Source organism: Triturus cristatus, chromosome 11 (genome assembly GCF_964204655.1).
Source record: "Triturus cristatus chromosome 11, aTriCri1.1, whole genome shotgun sequence".
NCBI lineage: Eukaryota > Metazoa > Chordata > Amphibia > Caudata > Salamandridae > Triturus > Triturus cristatus.
In genome coordinates, this window is record NC_140594.1 from 400433726 (window position 1) to 400450240 (window position 16515).

The following is a 16515-nucleotide window of genomic DNA, read 5'->3' on the forward strand; positions in this document are numbered from 1 at the left end:
AATGGCGATAGTAATCAGAATACCTCCTAATATTTGACGTAACATATACAAATCAGGTAACCAATTAAAGAGCCAGTCAAACCAGCCCTGGTCAATGTGTTTTCTAACTTCTTCTGTCAAGTCATGTAGTTTATCAATGTGAGCTTGAATGGATTTTGTATGATCAAACAAGTTGAAACAACAAAGACCCTCAAAATCAGAACAATCGTGTCCATGTTTAAGCAAAAGATAATCAATGGCCGCTCGATTTTGTAAGATAGCTCTACGTTCACCCTGGGCGTCTAATAGCATGTCAGACAGGACTGTAGAAGTATGATTAATGGATTTCACCATCCAGCAGGCCATTTTCTCAATAGATTTGGCATTATAAACTGCCAAAGCAGGAACACCAATAATTGAAATAGCCAGGCTAAGGTATTCAGACTTAGAATATAAATGCAAAGATGAGTCACAATCCTCCTGTAACCTCACTGTATCTCGAATCACACGAGAGTTGGCATTCGGATGTGATGAGAACATCAACAAACTCAGTCTAGTAATGGCACAAGGGCCTCCAGAAATATTTGCGGGGATATATGGCCAGGAAGTATTACCACATGAGAAAAGCCATCCGGCAGGTAGTAACATCGTGCGATAATGACTGGGGGTAACTACCAAACTCTTGCAAGTCATGTTATTCAGAACAGAAGTACATGTTTTCGGTGTCCTTTGAAGGCACAAAGTTCGTTCATGAGCGGTGAATGAAGTGGCACCTTTCAATCTTAAACGCATACATTCAGAAATCGCACTAGGATTACACGTAAGGAAAAAACACAAATCACCCTGTGTGATATTATAGGTAACTATTTGGGACTGGATGGGGGGTATCGGGTCTGACAGTTCAGTACACAAGGGGCAATACTCATGGGTAGCAAAATCGCCCAGAAGAACATTGGGGCGAGCATTCGATATATTGAAAATATGAGTCAAAGTCTCCAACGAAGCAGGGACAGCAACTAAACAAGTTGCTAGAATGTCATTCACCGATCTCATCGGTGTCAAGCAGAAATGAGGGGCTTTAGTCACCCGTTTTGCTAACAAAGTCCAAAAGTTCGACGACGAATCCCACGCAGCGAAGGAACGCGACACTCGGGTTCTCAACTCATCCCGGGTTGATGGGATCCCTCCTCTCTCGTCGTACCAACCCAAAAGGAGTCCAACGCCGACACATCCTGCAGCAACAGTCCAAAGAATGATCTGAAAGAGAATCAAATACAGGCATTATTCATTCTCGTAAGTAACATTTGTCAGCCGGGACTGCTTCCCAGCTATCTTTCCCTGGTCTCATAACTAAAATCGTGTTGTCTTGACCGGTTGCAATAACCTCTGCTTGTTCAGGGGGATTCTTAGGCGACTGCACCCAAACTCTGGCCCCAGGATTATCTGTGGAGCCGAAACCTTTCTGGCCTCGTACAGTTAGCAACGTTGGGGCAGTGCCTTTTGTTATCTCACCACTGAAAACAGGCATTATTAGCAATTGAGCCACTCGGTCAGTTTGATGTATCAGTAAGTCAACCTCACTGCTATTCAGCAGGAGCACCTTAATCTCTCCCTGATAATCACTGTCAATGATTCCTCCAAGCACCTGAATGCCTTTTACAGCCAGCCCCGATCTAGGGGCGATTAATCCGAAATTCCCAGTTGGTATATGAACACCAACACCAGTTTCAATGATGACCCGATCCTTACTTTTTATAACGGTGTCATCCATGGCATGCAAGTCTAAACCTGCCGACCCTGGGGTCGCTCTACATGGAGCCAAAGCTCCGGGAGTAATTTCCCAGTACATCACAGTCTCTCTGATTTCATTGGGCTTAGCATCAACATTCGGAGGAAACAAACGCATAAGTGGGGATTCAGCATTTAGAAAAGGACGATTATTCAAAATCAATAGCGCTTGGGGCAAAAAGTCTTGCCAATTCTTATACTTGTCATCTGTTAACTTTCGTAACTGGTCCTTCAGCAGGCCATCCAACCTCTCCACAAGACCCGAGGCCTGTGGATAATATGGTATATGAAACACCCATTCAATATTGTTTTCCACACAGAATTCCTGTACCAATCTTCCACGAAAATGGGATGCATTATCAGATTGAATTTGGAATGGCACACCATAATACATCATAATCAATTCTAATGTTTTAATAGTATTCAATTGGGTAGCTTGCTTACAGGGAAAGGCCACCAACAGGCCACTGTATGTATCAACAATAGTGCAAACATATTGACAATTCCTACTCATAGGAAGTGGACCGATGTAATCAATCTGCCAAATTTGAGCGGGCAATTTCCCGCGATGTAAATGACCTTTAACAATTTGGGGCACTTTGCGCTGCCTGATATGCTGACAAATGGGACAATGTAAAATAACATTTTTGATTAAATCTAGGGGAATATAAATTCCTCGATCAGCAGCCCACCTGCTAGTGGCTTTCTCTCCAAAGTGTCCTGCTTTCTGGTGGGCCCATTTCGCCAATCCTGCAATATCAGAATCTTGCCTGTCCACCACTGCCTCAGCAATTTTAGATTTCTCATCTGCAATGTTATGAAAGAATTTGTCAAGAGAGTCTATCGGGGTATGAGCATCCACATGGAAGATTGTAACAGTACTCTGTGGGAGCATTTCCCAAATCTCCTGCCATAATTCTTTTCCCCACAGTTCTTTTGAATGCAATTTCCAACTATGGGAATGCCAAGTCGGTAACCAAACTGCCAGTCCATTGGCAGTAGACCAGGAATCGGTGAAAATATGACATGTGCCAGGTAACTCTTGTTTCAGAACTTGATAAACAGCATAGAGTTCAGCAAATTGACTGCTCTTACCCTCACCAGTTGTACTCAGCAATTTTTGTGTGATCGGATTATAGGACACCGCCTTCCAATGCCGTTTCGTCCCTATGAACCTTGCTGAACCATCCGTAAACCAGACATGGTTTCTGTCCTCAGCGGACAAATCATCAAAAGGTCTACCCCACTTAACAGGAGACTCCTGTACTAAAGGTACGGAACATTCACTCTCAGTCTCAGTCGATGGTGCCCGCGCCACCTGCTCATGCAAAGATGCAACTCCTTTTTGTCCCACACGTGCCCTGTCTTGTATATACCATTTCCATTTAATCACACTCGCCTCTTGAGCGTGTCCAATTCGGTGAGTTTTCGGCGAACTCATAACCCACTGCATGATAGGAATTTCAGGTCGCAAAACTATATCATGTCCCAAAGTCAATTGCTCGGTATCCACCAGAGCCCAATAACATGCAAGTAACTGTTTCTCAAAAGGTGTATAACGCTCACCAGCATCAGGTAACTTTTTGGTCCAGAAACCTAACGGTACTCTACTCTTGCCTTGTTTCTGCCACAAACTCCAATTCGCATACAGGCCTTGTACAGACACATTCAAATCCACATCACCATCACATACAGGCCATAAATCCAGAGCATGCTGAATTGCTTCTTTTGCCAGACTGAACGCATCTTGCTGTGGTTTCTCCCATTCAAATGCATTCTTTTTACGAGTGACACGGTACAAAGGGGCCAATATTTGACTCAAATGAGGAATATGCTGGCGCCAAAAACCAAACAAACCAATGAAGCTTTGGGCTTCTTTCCTATTCCTCGGAACTGCAAAATCAAGAATTTTCTGTTTAACCTGAGGGATCACTTCTCGGTGCCCCTCATGCCAATTAATACCCAAAAATTTCACAGCCTGGGACGGACCTTGTAATTTATCCGGGTTGATTTCCCAACCTTTCTCACGCAGGCACTCAATGACCCTGTCCAATTGGGTCTGAACTTCCTCTTGTGTTTCGCCTTGGATCAAAATATCATCAATATAGTGACATATCTGAATTTGCGGCTGAACCGGTACCTCAGCCAAATGCTCTGCCACCAGCCGGTGACATATCGTAGGACTATGCACATAGCCCTGAGGAAGACTTCTAAACGTCATCTGACGCCCGTTCCACGTAAAACTGAATTGTTCCTGACACTCAGGGGCAATCGGAATCGAAAAGAAAGCATTAGCAATATCAATGGACGCATACCATGTACCTGGATGTTTTTGGATTCTTTCAATTAGGGTAATAACATCCGGTACTGCAACAGTCAAAGAGGGTGTGTGTTTATTCAATTCTCGATAATCAACAGTCATGCGCCAAGAATTATCACTCTTGCGTACAGGCCAAACAGGATTATTCCAAGCAGAAGTAACTGGGGTTATAACTCCTGCATCCACCAACTCCTGAATAGTGGTACTAATCTCTTCATGACCACCTGGAATACGATACTGCTTCTGACAAACCACTTTTGTCGCCTGGGGAACTTTTATGGGGGGCATTCTTAGACGACCAACCCGTAAAGGTCTGGACGATATATAATGTTTAGTTCCAAATTGGTAACATCCATCATCTAAGTGCAAAGTCATTCCTTTCAAAATATCAATTCCAATTATGAATTCTAAGAGTGGCACCACTAATACAGAGTAGTCTTTTCTAGGAATTCTACCTATTCTCATTTCAAGTAAAGTTTGAACTGCGGGAGTTTCCTTTCCACCTAATTCGGTAATTGTAAAAGGCTGACCTTTAAACTTCTTTGATTTTCCATGAATAAGAGTGGCCTCCGCTCCTGTATCTACCAATGCTCGGGCCCTTTGGATATTACGATGTCTCCAATAAATATCAATATCTACATAGGGTCTATTATCTCTGTGGGCCCATCTGTGTACTGGAGCTTGACCTATTTCCTAGTCATTTTTACTGCATTCTGTGTACCAGGATAAATCAGGATAAAGACTCTCACGTTTCTTAGGTATCGATACCTCCTGTTCATATCCATCTCCATTACGAAATGGATTCCTGTCCTCTACATTGTACTGCGGGTTTCGATCGGCCAATCTGTGTCGATCCTCTCTCCTTCTCAACTCAGGGGATTGATCCCTATCATCTCTACGTCTGCTGCTAACATAATCATCTCTCCCCCTCTCTCTTTCCCCCTCTCTCTCTCTGTCTCTCTCACGACGGGGGGACAAATCACGTACATAACGCCGATCATCACGACGATCAGAGCGCCCACGGCGGTCGTCATCACCGCTCCCGTCAGAACAACCACGATCACACTCAGTCGTCCGAACACGCCGGGCACCCTCCTTTCGATCCAAGCCACGTTTGCGAAACATTTCCCACAAACGAGTAGTAGTCTCACCGTCAATGTCCTCCTTCCGCACACCATCGGCCATAAGACCAGAAAAGATATCACGTCTAGTAAGTTTATTGTCACCAGGAGTACGAGTGTCAGGCCGGGACTGCCGTTCAGGTTTAAACCACTCACCCAACTCACCGAGTTGGCGTACCGATTCCAGCACCATAGATAACATGTTACCAGTCTGATTAATCAATAAAGTCATCATGACCTGCTTATAAGCAACAGGGGAAGAACGAATAATACGATTCCGCACAGAAGATGTCAACAAACCATCAAGCAACCTGTCAGCAGTATTCAGAAAAATTGCCGTTTTCATCACCTCCTCTTTGAGACGTTGTGCAGCATCGCGCAAAGTATACCACGGTTTGTCATTCACAGGCCAGTCAGACTCAGTAGGATATTTTAGATTACAACCCTCAGTCGCCAATTGAAGCAAAGTAATTTGACCACCACCATTAAAGTTACGAAAATGATCCTGTACAGTAGAATCCGAACTCAAGGAACAAAACTTCAAACAATCGCCAGCATCCAACATAATGCCAGCAGCGCCCAGTTCATAAAGGCGCACCATCCATGTGAGTAAGGTCTCACCAACTCGCTGCCGAAATCGCTGCAAAATATCACTAATTTCTTGTTGAGTAAAATCCTCCAAAGAGTCTAAAGCAATACCATTCGGAGCACCGGGAGCCTGCTGCAACTTCCGCCGAAAAACTGGATGCACCGAGACCGCGGGACGAGCATCACAAGGAGCTCGATCAGTACACGTAGAGGAACAATCAGTGTAAGAAGCATCGACCCCACTCGAAGGACGAGCGCAATCACGGGGTGCACCATCAGAGGCGCAAGAAGCAGACCTACAATCACGGCCAGAGCGAGAGGACTCGCGCTTGGCAGACTCCTCATCCGAGGAACGAGAATCACTCGAGTTCCAGATATTACCATCCCATTCATCAGGATTCCAATCCAGTCCGGCTTTCGCCACGACCAGACGCACCTTTCGCGTCGAAACCCGACCACGCCGATTCTTGTATTTATAACGAGCAATTCGCACAGCCGCCCTCTCGGCAATAGTTTGGTACGTCTCAAGTTTGTCAGCAAGCAACTTATTTTGACACCGCAACAAAGTATGAGCATTCTGAATCTCAACAAAGTTCGCTTCCACATCCATATGCAATTTCTGTAACTTCAACAACCTCTCATGCAGAATCCTGTACGCAGACAGAACAATCCAACCTCTGCGCCCCAAAACGGGAAGCTCATCACCCTTCGATACCGGCGCCTTCTGTAAACAAGTAATCACATTAGCCGGCTCCGCCAGCTCCAAAAAAGAATTCCAATTCTCACTCAAACCAGTAGAATCAGCCCACTCACGGGCTAAGGCTTCATAAGGCGTTGAATCCCAGCCGGGAATATCAACGGGCAACTTAAAAGTAGATTTCGACTTTCTAGAAAACATCTTGGAAAAGAAAAAAAAAAAGAAGACAAGAAGAGAGAAGAAAGAAAAAAACTATACACACAATTATATAAAAATAAAATACAAACAAAACCACGCACGCGCCGAAAGCAAACACAATACAACCACAACGCACACAGGTTTCGTAAACGGTTCGTGACGCCAAATGTTCTGCTTGGGTTTTCGGATCAGATAGAACCCGCTCACCAGAGCCTCTCTAACCCAGCCAGAACGTTACCCCCTCCCTAGGGCCTATTCACAATAAGTAACCACATGTATATACCACCTAAGGACAGGGAATTCCTACTATATATACCAAGACCTCTTATAATCGGCGGCCTCGCGATCCCATACGAATCCAGACCTCTCTACCCAGACGGCAGTCTCAGACACAAGTGGCGGCCTCGCGATCCCATACGGATCCAGGACTTCCTACCCAGACGGCAGCCTCAGCACAAGTTCATCCTATGATCACCATAACATACAAAAAGGGAATCAGTCTCACTATTCATCAGATCACACAAGGACTGCCAGTTCGAGCACAGCCTGTTCTCTGGTTCGAGGGGCTCCTCTCTCCCTTATTCAGTTACCACTTACCTGATCAGGGTTAACATCTGTTCATGTCAAGTCACAGCTGACTAGAAGAATAGGCTACCCTCTCATACAAGAACACGCAGCACATGTTGGTTCACTACAAACTGGGTACTTTATTACTCATTACATACGCAATCACATAACATTACAATATAACACATAACCTGCAAAGAAAAGTGAAAGATTAAGTTGTACACTCTAATAAGAAAGGGGTCGACATCACCTTAGTAGTATGTAGCCTGCACTCAGTGGTCATCTAGGTTCCCTTCTCGTCTGTGCCTCGGCTCGCCTGGAAGTCACACCTCCGCCGTCATGGATACGCGTCTGCACCACTATGCGCTGTTCCCTTCACCCTTCTCCGAGTCACTGGAACCTCTTCCTTATCGGCTACTCTCTCCTCTCTGGCTATTCTGCTAGGAGAGTATCTGTCTCTCGGTTTTTCTCCGCCTTCAAGATGGCGTCTGTCTTCCCTGGAATAAGTATTAGCTTTACTGCTAACGGCTAGATGCCGCCTACGGACTGAAACAAGTACCAAGTAACTGCCTCGGACTTTCACTAATATAGAGGTGCGTTTCCTCATGGAAAATTCCGGCCCGTAACCTGCCGCCCACCAAATTCTTGTACCTCCCCGTACCAAGGACACGTTCCCAGCCGGCCGGCCTGATGTAGTGTCTTCGGCATGAAGAAAAATACAATCCTTCGATAAGGGCCGGCCTGAACCGGTTCTCTCCAAGCGAATAACACCTCATAACTAAAACATTACATTTGACCTGGAAGCGTCCCAAGCTGCCGGAGCAGAAAGAAAGATGGAGTCTCTCCCGTTTAAGGCCTACCAGGCCTGAATTCAGCACGGCTCCATGAAATACCCTCCCTACGGGACAGGTTATCCCTAATACTAACAAATCTATCCCCTAGGCTATGTGTGCAAGCCCTGATCTATGGGGAAGAGCACAGGATCATGTCGAAGTGCCTAGTAAATAGGCTCCATTCACTACTCTAACCCTTAGACTTGGATGGTAAGAGATTGAAGTCACATTAATCACCCTTCAACACAAGAAGGCCGGGAAAATCGAGCAGTACAGCCGGTTAAGCAGGTCTGCAGATTCAAAAAAATAGTCCTCCCTCTTAGTACAATTGCGTCTAATCCTCAGGAACTGCCCATAGGGCAAATTGTCTCTGAGACTGCGAGGGCGGTGGCTTGAGTATCTCAACAGTGTATTCCGTTCGCTAGCCTTCCTGTACAATGTGGTGTGGAGTTCACCATGCTCTGCTTTGATGGTAATGTCTAGAAAATGTATTTCCTCTGTGTTGTGTTCCAGGGAGAACTGTATGTCAGTTGATCTGGTGTTAAGCCAACAGTGAAATGTTTTAAGTTGTGTTTCAGCCCCTCTCCAGATCATGAGCACCTCATCTATATATCTGCGCCAGAGTTTGATGTTATCTCTGTGTGGATTAGTGGAGCTGAATACAAAGGTTTGCTCGTATGGATCCATGTAGATTATAGCTAAATTGGGAGCAAAGCTCGCCCCCATAGCTACACCTTTCGTCTGATAATAGTGTTGGGCCTGGAATACAAAAAGGTTTTTGGCCATTGCTATTTCTAGAAGTGTCAGGATAAATTCGGTTGGGACACGGGTAGGTCTGGGCCTTTTGTCTAGGGCTGTCCTGATGACATCAAGGGCTGCCAACTGGGGGATACTCGTATATAACGAGGCTATGTCCATGGTGACAAGTATTTCCTCATTCGGGTCAAATGGAAGTTCATCCACCAAATTAATAGTTTCCGTAGTGTCCCTGAGATAAGTGGTTGTGTTGATGGCAATTGGTTTCAGAAAATGATCAATAAATGTACACAAAGGTTCTAGCAGTGAACCACAACCTGAAATGATGGGTCTTCCAGAGGGGTTTTGCATGCGTTTGTGAATTTTTGGGAGACTGTATATGGTGGGCATGCAGGGTTGTTTGTTGTTCAAATAATCATGTTCATGTTTACTTAAATAACCCTCATTGAGGCCCTTGCTGGTGGCTTCTTTTATAAGTTTGGCAACCTTGTTGCTGGGGTCAGATTGGAGTTTAGTGTAGTTCTCGCTGACGCCCAGCTGGGTGAAGATTTCCTGTTTGTAGTCCGAGGTGTTCTGGACCACTATGGCTCCCCCCTTATCCGCGGGTTTTATGATGATCGCGGTATTGTTTTTCAGGGAATTAAGGGCTGTACGTTCACTTTTAGAGATGTTAAATTTGACATATTCCCTTTGATTAAGAGAATGCATAACGTCCCTCATGACTACTTGTTCAAAAGCCAAGATTTTGTGAGACATCATCTGTGATGGAGGATTAACAGTGGAGGGAGGTCGTAAGCCTGTGCTAGTAAAGGATGGTTTGAAAGGAATTTTAGTAAAGTAATATTTCAACCTAACTTTTCTAAAGAACTGGTGTAGTTCTAACTTAAGATTGAAACTGTCAGGTAGATTGGTATGGACAAAGGATAGGCCTTTCTGGAGTACTGTTTCCTCATCTTTGTTCAGAATATACTCTGATAGATTCACTATCGGGTTAGCCTGGTCAGTCCTTACCAACGGTAATGTTGGCGGCGTGTCCGAATGTCTCCGTGTGTCTCTGGTGGGAAGTGTACCTGCTTATTCGCCCTGCCTCTGTTCCAAGAAGGTTTGTTCAATCCCCGGGGACGTGCCCAGTGTCGTCCCCTCCCCCTGTATTCTGACCATTGTTCTTCCTCTTAAAAAAGTGTGTTGGTGAAAGTAGTAGCCCTGTGTGTATGAACTTTTGCTAGTCCCTGGTCTTTCGTTATCCCCGTCTGAACTGTTACTCAATGAGGAATCTGAGAAGGTGGTATATCTTCTATATCCCCCTCGTCCTCTGCTTGAGTACCACCCGTGTGAATCCTGCTTGTGGTAACCTTCTTGTAGGTACGGGTACGTAACGTTATATGTCTCGCGCTAGTTTGTCAAGTATTGTGCAGACTCCTGCCCGCTGCTGACCCTTTCAAGCTTACACAGAGGGTTCCGACAGCAGCATCACCAGTGATGCAGCTCCACATGCTTGTGGCACCTGCCCCCCCGCAGACCTATTCAAGCTTACACAGGGGCAAGGCGACAGCAGCATCGCCAGTGGCATGGCTCCTGCAGCTCCACGTGCTTGATATCAACCTCATACATCTCATTAAAATAGTAAGTGTTGCTGGTTATATTCAAATTGTTTTAATTCTTGAATATATGTATATAGTGTTACTCCTAAATGACAGCAGTCTTGGAAATGTATCAATGTTAATATTTTACAAATCATATATTTTGCTAGTAAAACTCAATTACCGTGTCGCGAAATGGTGCATGTCTAAAAAGTGTGTCACCAACATGAAAAGTTTGGACAGCACTGCTCTAGGGCCTCTTTTGCATTAGTAAGGGTTTTGTCGTCTACAATTTCTTTTCTCAGGTCTGCAATTTCTTTCATAAGTCGTTTGACTTCTTCTAATGCCGTTTCCACCCCTAGCACCATCCAGTGCCTAGAACAATTGTTTGAGACGAAACTAAAGTTCTCTTTAAATTTCGGGTTGTCAATGAAAATTGCCGGGTCATTACGGACCTGTAGCCCTATTAGAATAACATTCGCTTGAAGATATTTAGTCAAGACATGACCGTGCAATCTAGTCCGAATCAACTTTTTCTCTAGTCGTTCGAATTTTCTTATTTTGTCATTAACAACCCGAAATTTAAAGAGAACTTTAGTTTTGTCTCAAACAATTGTTCTAGGCACTGGATGGTGCTAGGGGTGGAAACGGCATTAGAAGAAGTCAAACGACTTATGAAAGAAATTGCAGACTTGAAAAAAGAAATTGTAGATGACAAAGCCCTTACTAATGCAAAAGAGACTCTAGAGAGACTAGAAAGAACTCTGAAAGACTTTGACACCTTCACACATACCATAAAACTTGACAAACTAGAGCGAGACATACAACTTTACGATAAAAAGGTTACGTACCTGTACCTACAAGAAGGTTACCACAAGCAGGATTCACAAGGGAGGTACTCAAGCAGAGGACGAGGTGGATATAGAAGATATACCACCTTCTCAGATTCCTCATTGAGCAACAGTTCAGACGGGGATAACTAAAGACCAGGGACTAGCACAAGTTCACCAACCCACTTTTTTAGAGGAAGAACAATGGTCAGAATACAGGGGGAGGAGACGACCCTGGGCACGTCCCAGGGGATTGAACGAGCCTTCTTGGAACAAAGGCAGGGGCAGGGCGAAGAAGCAGGTACACTTCCCGCCAGAGACACACAGAGACATTCAGACACGCCGCCAACATTACCGTTGATAAGGACTGACCAAGCTAACCCGATAGTGAATCTATAAGAGTATATTCTGAACAAGGATGAGGAAACAGTACTCCAGAAAGGCCTATCCTTTGTCCCTACCGATCTACCGGACAGTTTCAATCTTAAGTTAGAACTACACCAGTTCTTCAGAAAAGTTAGGTTGAAATATTACTTTACTAAAATTCCTTTCAATCCATCCTTTACAAGCACAGGCTTACGACCTCCCTCCACTTTTAATCCTCCATCACAGATGATGTCCCACAGAATCTTGGCTTTCGAACAAGTAGTCATGAGGGACGTTATGCATTCTCTTAATCAAAGGGAATATGTCAAATTTAACATCTCTAAAAGTGAACGTACAGCCCTAAATTCCCTGAAAAACAATACCGAGGTCATCATAAAACCCGCGGATAAGAGGGGAGCCATAGTGGTCCAGAACACCTCGGACTACAAACAGGAAATCTTCACCCAGCTGGGCGTCAGTGAGAACTACACTAAACTCCAATCTGACCCCAGCAAAAAGGTTGCCAGACTTATAAAAGAAGCCACCAGCAAGGGCCTCAATGAGGGTTATTTAATTAAACATGAACATGATTATTTGAACAATAAACAACCCCGCATGCCCACCATATACACTCTCCCACAAATTCACAAACACATGCAAAACACCCCTGGAAGACCCATCATTTCAGGTTGTGGTTTACTGCTAGAACCTTTGTGTAAATGTATTGACCATTTTCTGAAACCAATTGCCATCAACATAGCCACTTATCTCAGGAACACTACAGAAACTATTAATTTGGTGGATAAACTTCCATTTGACCCGAAAGAGGAAATACTTGTCACCATGAACATAGCCTCGTTATATACGAGTATCCCCCAGTTGGCAGCCCTTGATGTCATCAGGACAGCCCTAGACAAAAGGCCCAGACCCACCCGTGTCCCAACAGAATTTATCCTGACACTTCTAGAAATAGCAATGACCAAAAACCTTTTTGTATTCCAGGGCCAACACTATTATCAGACGAAAGGTGTAGCTATGGGGGCGAGCTTTGCTCCCAATTTAGCTATAATCTACATGGATTCATACGAGCAAACCTTTGTACTCAGCTCCACTAATCCACACAGGGACAACATCAAACTCTGGCGCAGATACATAGATTATGTGCTCATGATCTGGAGAGGGACTGAAACACAACTTAAAACATTTCACTGTTGGCTTAACACCAGATCAACTGACATACAATTCTCCCTGGAACACAACACAGAGGAAATATATTTTCAAGACATTACCATCAAAGCAGAGCATGGTGAACTCCACACCACATTGTACAGGAAGGCTAGCGAACAGAATACACTGTTGAGATACTCAAGCCACCACCCTCGCAGTCTCAGGGACAATTTGCCCTATGGGCAGTTCCTGAGGATTAGACGCAATTGTACTAAGAGGGAGGACTATTTTTTTTAATCTGCAAACCTGCTTAACTGGCTCAGAGATAGGGGCTATCCCATCAGGCTACTCAAAAAAGCTTGTAAAAGAGCATGGTACAATCATAGGGAATATCTTCTGGAACCCATGAACACAGCTTCCATCACACCAGAGAGACTGACATGCGTCACAACCTTCTGCACCAAAATTAATGATATCCGGAAAACGATTAATAAACATTGGCACTTGGTTGCAGATAATTTGAACATACAGGAACCTCCCATGCATGCATTCCGCAAAGGCAAAAGCCTTAGAAATGTTTTAGTCAAATCCTTACTCCCATCAAAAACACCTACTGTACAATCACCACTATGGAACATCTCCCCCATTAAGGGACACTTCAAATGTGGGAACTGTAAAGCGTACCCCCTGACCAAGGAAATCAAAGATTTCCAACATAACGATTATACCTACACCATGAGAGAACATACTAATTGTAATTCCTCAGGGGTGATATACGCCATCAAGTGCCCCTGTGAATTTTTATACATTGGCCAGACGACACAGAAAATGAAATGCCGGATCTTACAACACTCCAGCAGAATACGATGTGGGGTACAGGGGGCCCCACTAGTTGAACATTTCACCACATTTGGACATACTGCTGAAAGTCTAAAATGGTGAGTCATAGAAAGAGTCCACAATAACCCCAGAGGGGGCAGTCTCTCACACATCCTTAATTACCATGAATGTAAATGGATACATACATTTGACACGATACTCAGAGGGTTGAACGAGTATGAGGAGATAGCCCGACAAGCAGCTACCCTTCGTATCATCTAAAACGCCAGGTTGTATTGACCCACTGACATATGACTAGATGGCCTGACTTACAGCCTCCACCATGGCCACATGCCAAGGCTTGCTGAGTAAACTGGGTTTCGTTTATAGGCAGTCCAACTTAAACAATCCAGAATGTAAATAGGCAGACACTTGGACACACTGATTTTAATTTTGTATATAGACAGTTCCACTCACACTGCTTAGAATGTATATAGGTAGGTTTTGTATCATCACTGTATATATTGGTACTTGTCACGTGTTTATAATGTACATTTTTTCTTGATTTTTTCTTGCTTTGACTTAATTGTGTTATGATAGAGGCACCGTTTTGGGCAATTAAATGACCGCATTATCATATCTGTTATTTATGTCATCGAAGGACTGCAATTTTTGATTATTCCCCTTTTGAAATTACACGCGTCCTTCTGGGTGGCCTATACATAGAATACAATCCCTTTGAGGCTTCAATAGTCATTCCCTAGGCTCCGCCCGTAGAGCTGGATACCCGATGAGCGCCCCGCTCATTGCTCTCGGGCTCCGATCGAGCACACTCCTCACTGCGTGCGGGTGGCGTGCACGTCACGGTTTCTGTTTTCAGAAGCAGCCTTTTTTTTTTATTTTTATTTTTTTTTATTTTATAAGCTTGATTGAACTTAACACAGCATTACAAACTGTAACCAACAACATATTCCAGCAATATGATATCCTCAGTATATTTACGAGACATGCCAATGCAATCGCGTACATACATCCAAGTCTTAGAGTGTTCATGTCAACGTATACTACCCTCGCTGAGGGGATCCAACAGCGCAGGGACAGACCATCTCTTCCATTCCGTTCATCCAGTAACATTTGGAAATGTGCTTGGGCCCCCCAACCTCCAATTTGGTGATGACCAGTCATAGACTAAACCCCCGCTCACTCATCCAATGCAGCCCCCTCCCTCTCAATCTCTTGTCGCTCCTGAGCCCACCGTACAAAGGGTTCCCAGATATCTCGCGGCCTGGAGGCCACTGGCATCAGGTCCCAAAAGACACTCAGCTGCACATGGCCATAAGTCACGGCCTCCAGCCATCCCTTCACCGAGGGCCCCCGGCTCCTGCCCCAGTGTACCGCCACCTGCCGTTTCGCAAATAAAAGGAGCATGGCATGTAGCTTACGGTGCGTAGGAGGTGTGTTCTTAACATAGCCTAGTATTCCTAGCTCAGGGGAAGGGGCATCAGTACGACCCAACATCTGATTGACCAAAGTGAATACCCGAGACCAGTAACCCGCGAGTTTGGGGCATGACCACGCCATGTGCAAAAAAGAGGCAGGTTCACCCCCGCATCTCCAACAACCAACCTCCTCCCTCAAGCCCATTCTCTGTAACGCAATCGGTGTTCTGTAGAATCTGTGCAGATACTTAAAGTGTATGAGCCTCAGTTTATAATTCGGGGAGAGCTCAGCCAGCTGCCCACAGCAGAAGACCCACTGCTCCTCCGATAGGGGAGAGTCAAGCTCCTCATTCCAGTGCTGAAGGGATCGAGGTCTAACCACCGGCGCCGCGCTCTGCATGGATTTATACAGTCTAGTGACTAATCTCCGAGGGGACGGGGAGCCCACCACCCCCTCTAATGCCTGGAACGTGGGGGGGGCCGTCGGGAAATCCGCACTCAGCGCCCTGCAGGTCTCCCTCAGTTTATGGTATAGGAATAGGTCCGAAAAAGGCACCGTTTGTCCCTCTGCTGCCACCGGTGGTTGCATGAAGCTATCATCTGGAAAGAGATCTGCAAACGTGTGCAGGTGCATCCTCCGCAACATGGGCGGGCTAATTCCGTCTCCTATACACGGCAGCAGCGGGTTACGCTCCAGGGACAGGGACGGGGCATACAGGAGCGGCACTCCCGCCCTCCGCCTAAGTTCCACCCAGACCCAGCGCAGCATCTCCGCAGTATCCACATCCCCCCTGGGGCGGCGCGCCTTCGCACAAACGGCCACTCTAAGCGGCATCGGCACCACAGTGTCCTGCTCTACAGCCACATGCGGTTGGAAAGGTGTCGGATGCACCCAATAGTGTAAATATTGGGCCTGTGCGCACAGGGCATACAGGCGCATGTCTGGCGCTCCCAGCCCACCCTGACTGAATGGCAAAGTGAGCACGTCCCAGGACATACGCGCCTGGCCTCCCGCCCACACCAGCTCAAGAATATGCGATCGCAGAGTTGCAAAAAAATGCGCCGTCAGGGGGAGCGGTATATTCGCGAATAAATATAGAAATTTAGGGAGGACCACCATCTTGACCAAAGCTATCCTGCCCGTTAGTGACAGAGGCAACCTCATCCATATCTTTACCTTTTCCTCCAGCCACGTAATAGCTCTTCCAAAATTTAGCGACCAGATGTCCTGAGATACGCGACTCACCCAAATGCCGAGATATTTTACAGCATCCGTCTCCCACCGCAGGGGGTACTCTGAGAACATCTGCGGGGTATTCTCCGTCAATGGGAAGACCACCGATTTGGACCAATTTACCGCTATACCGGCCAGCCCCTCAAATCGGATGAACTCGCGCAAGACTATATCCACGTTCTCTTCGGGCTTCGTAAGATAGAGCGTTACATCATCAGCATAGAGCGAGATCA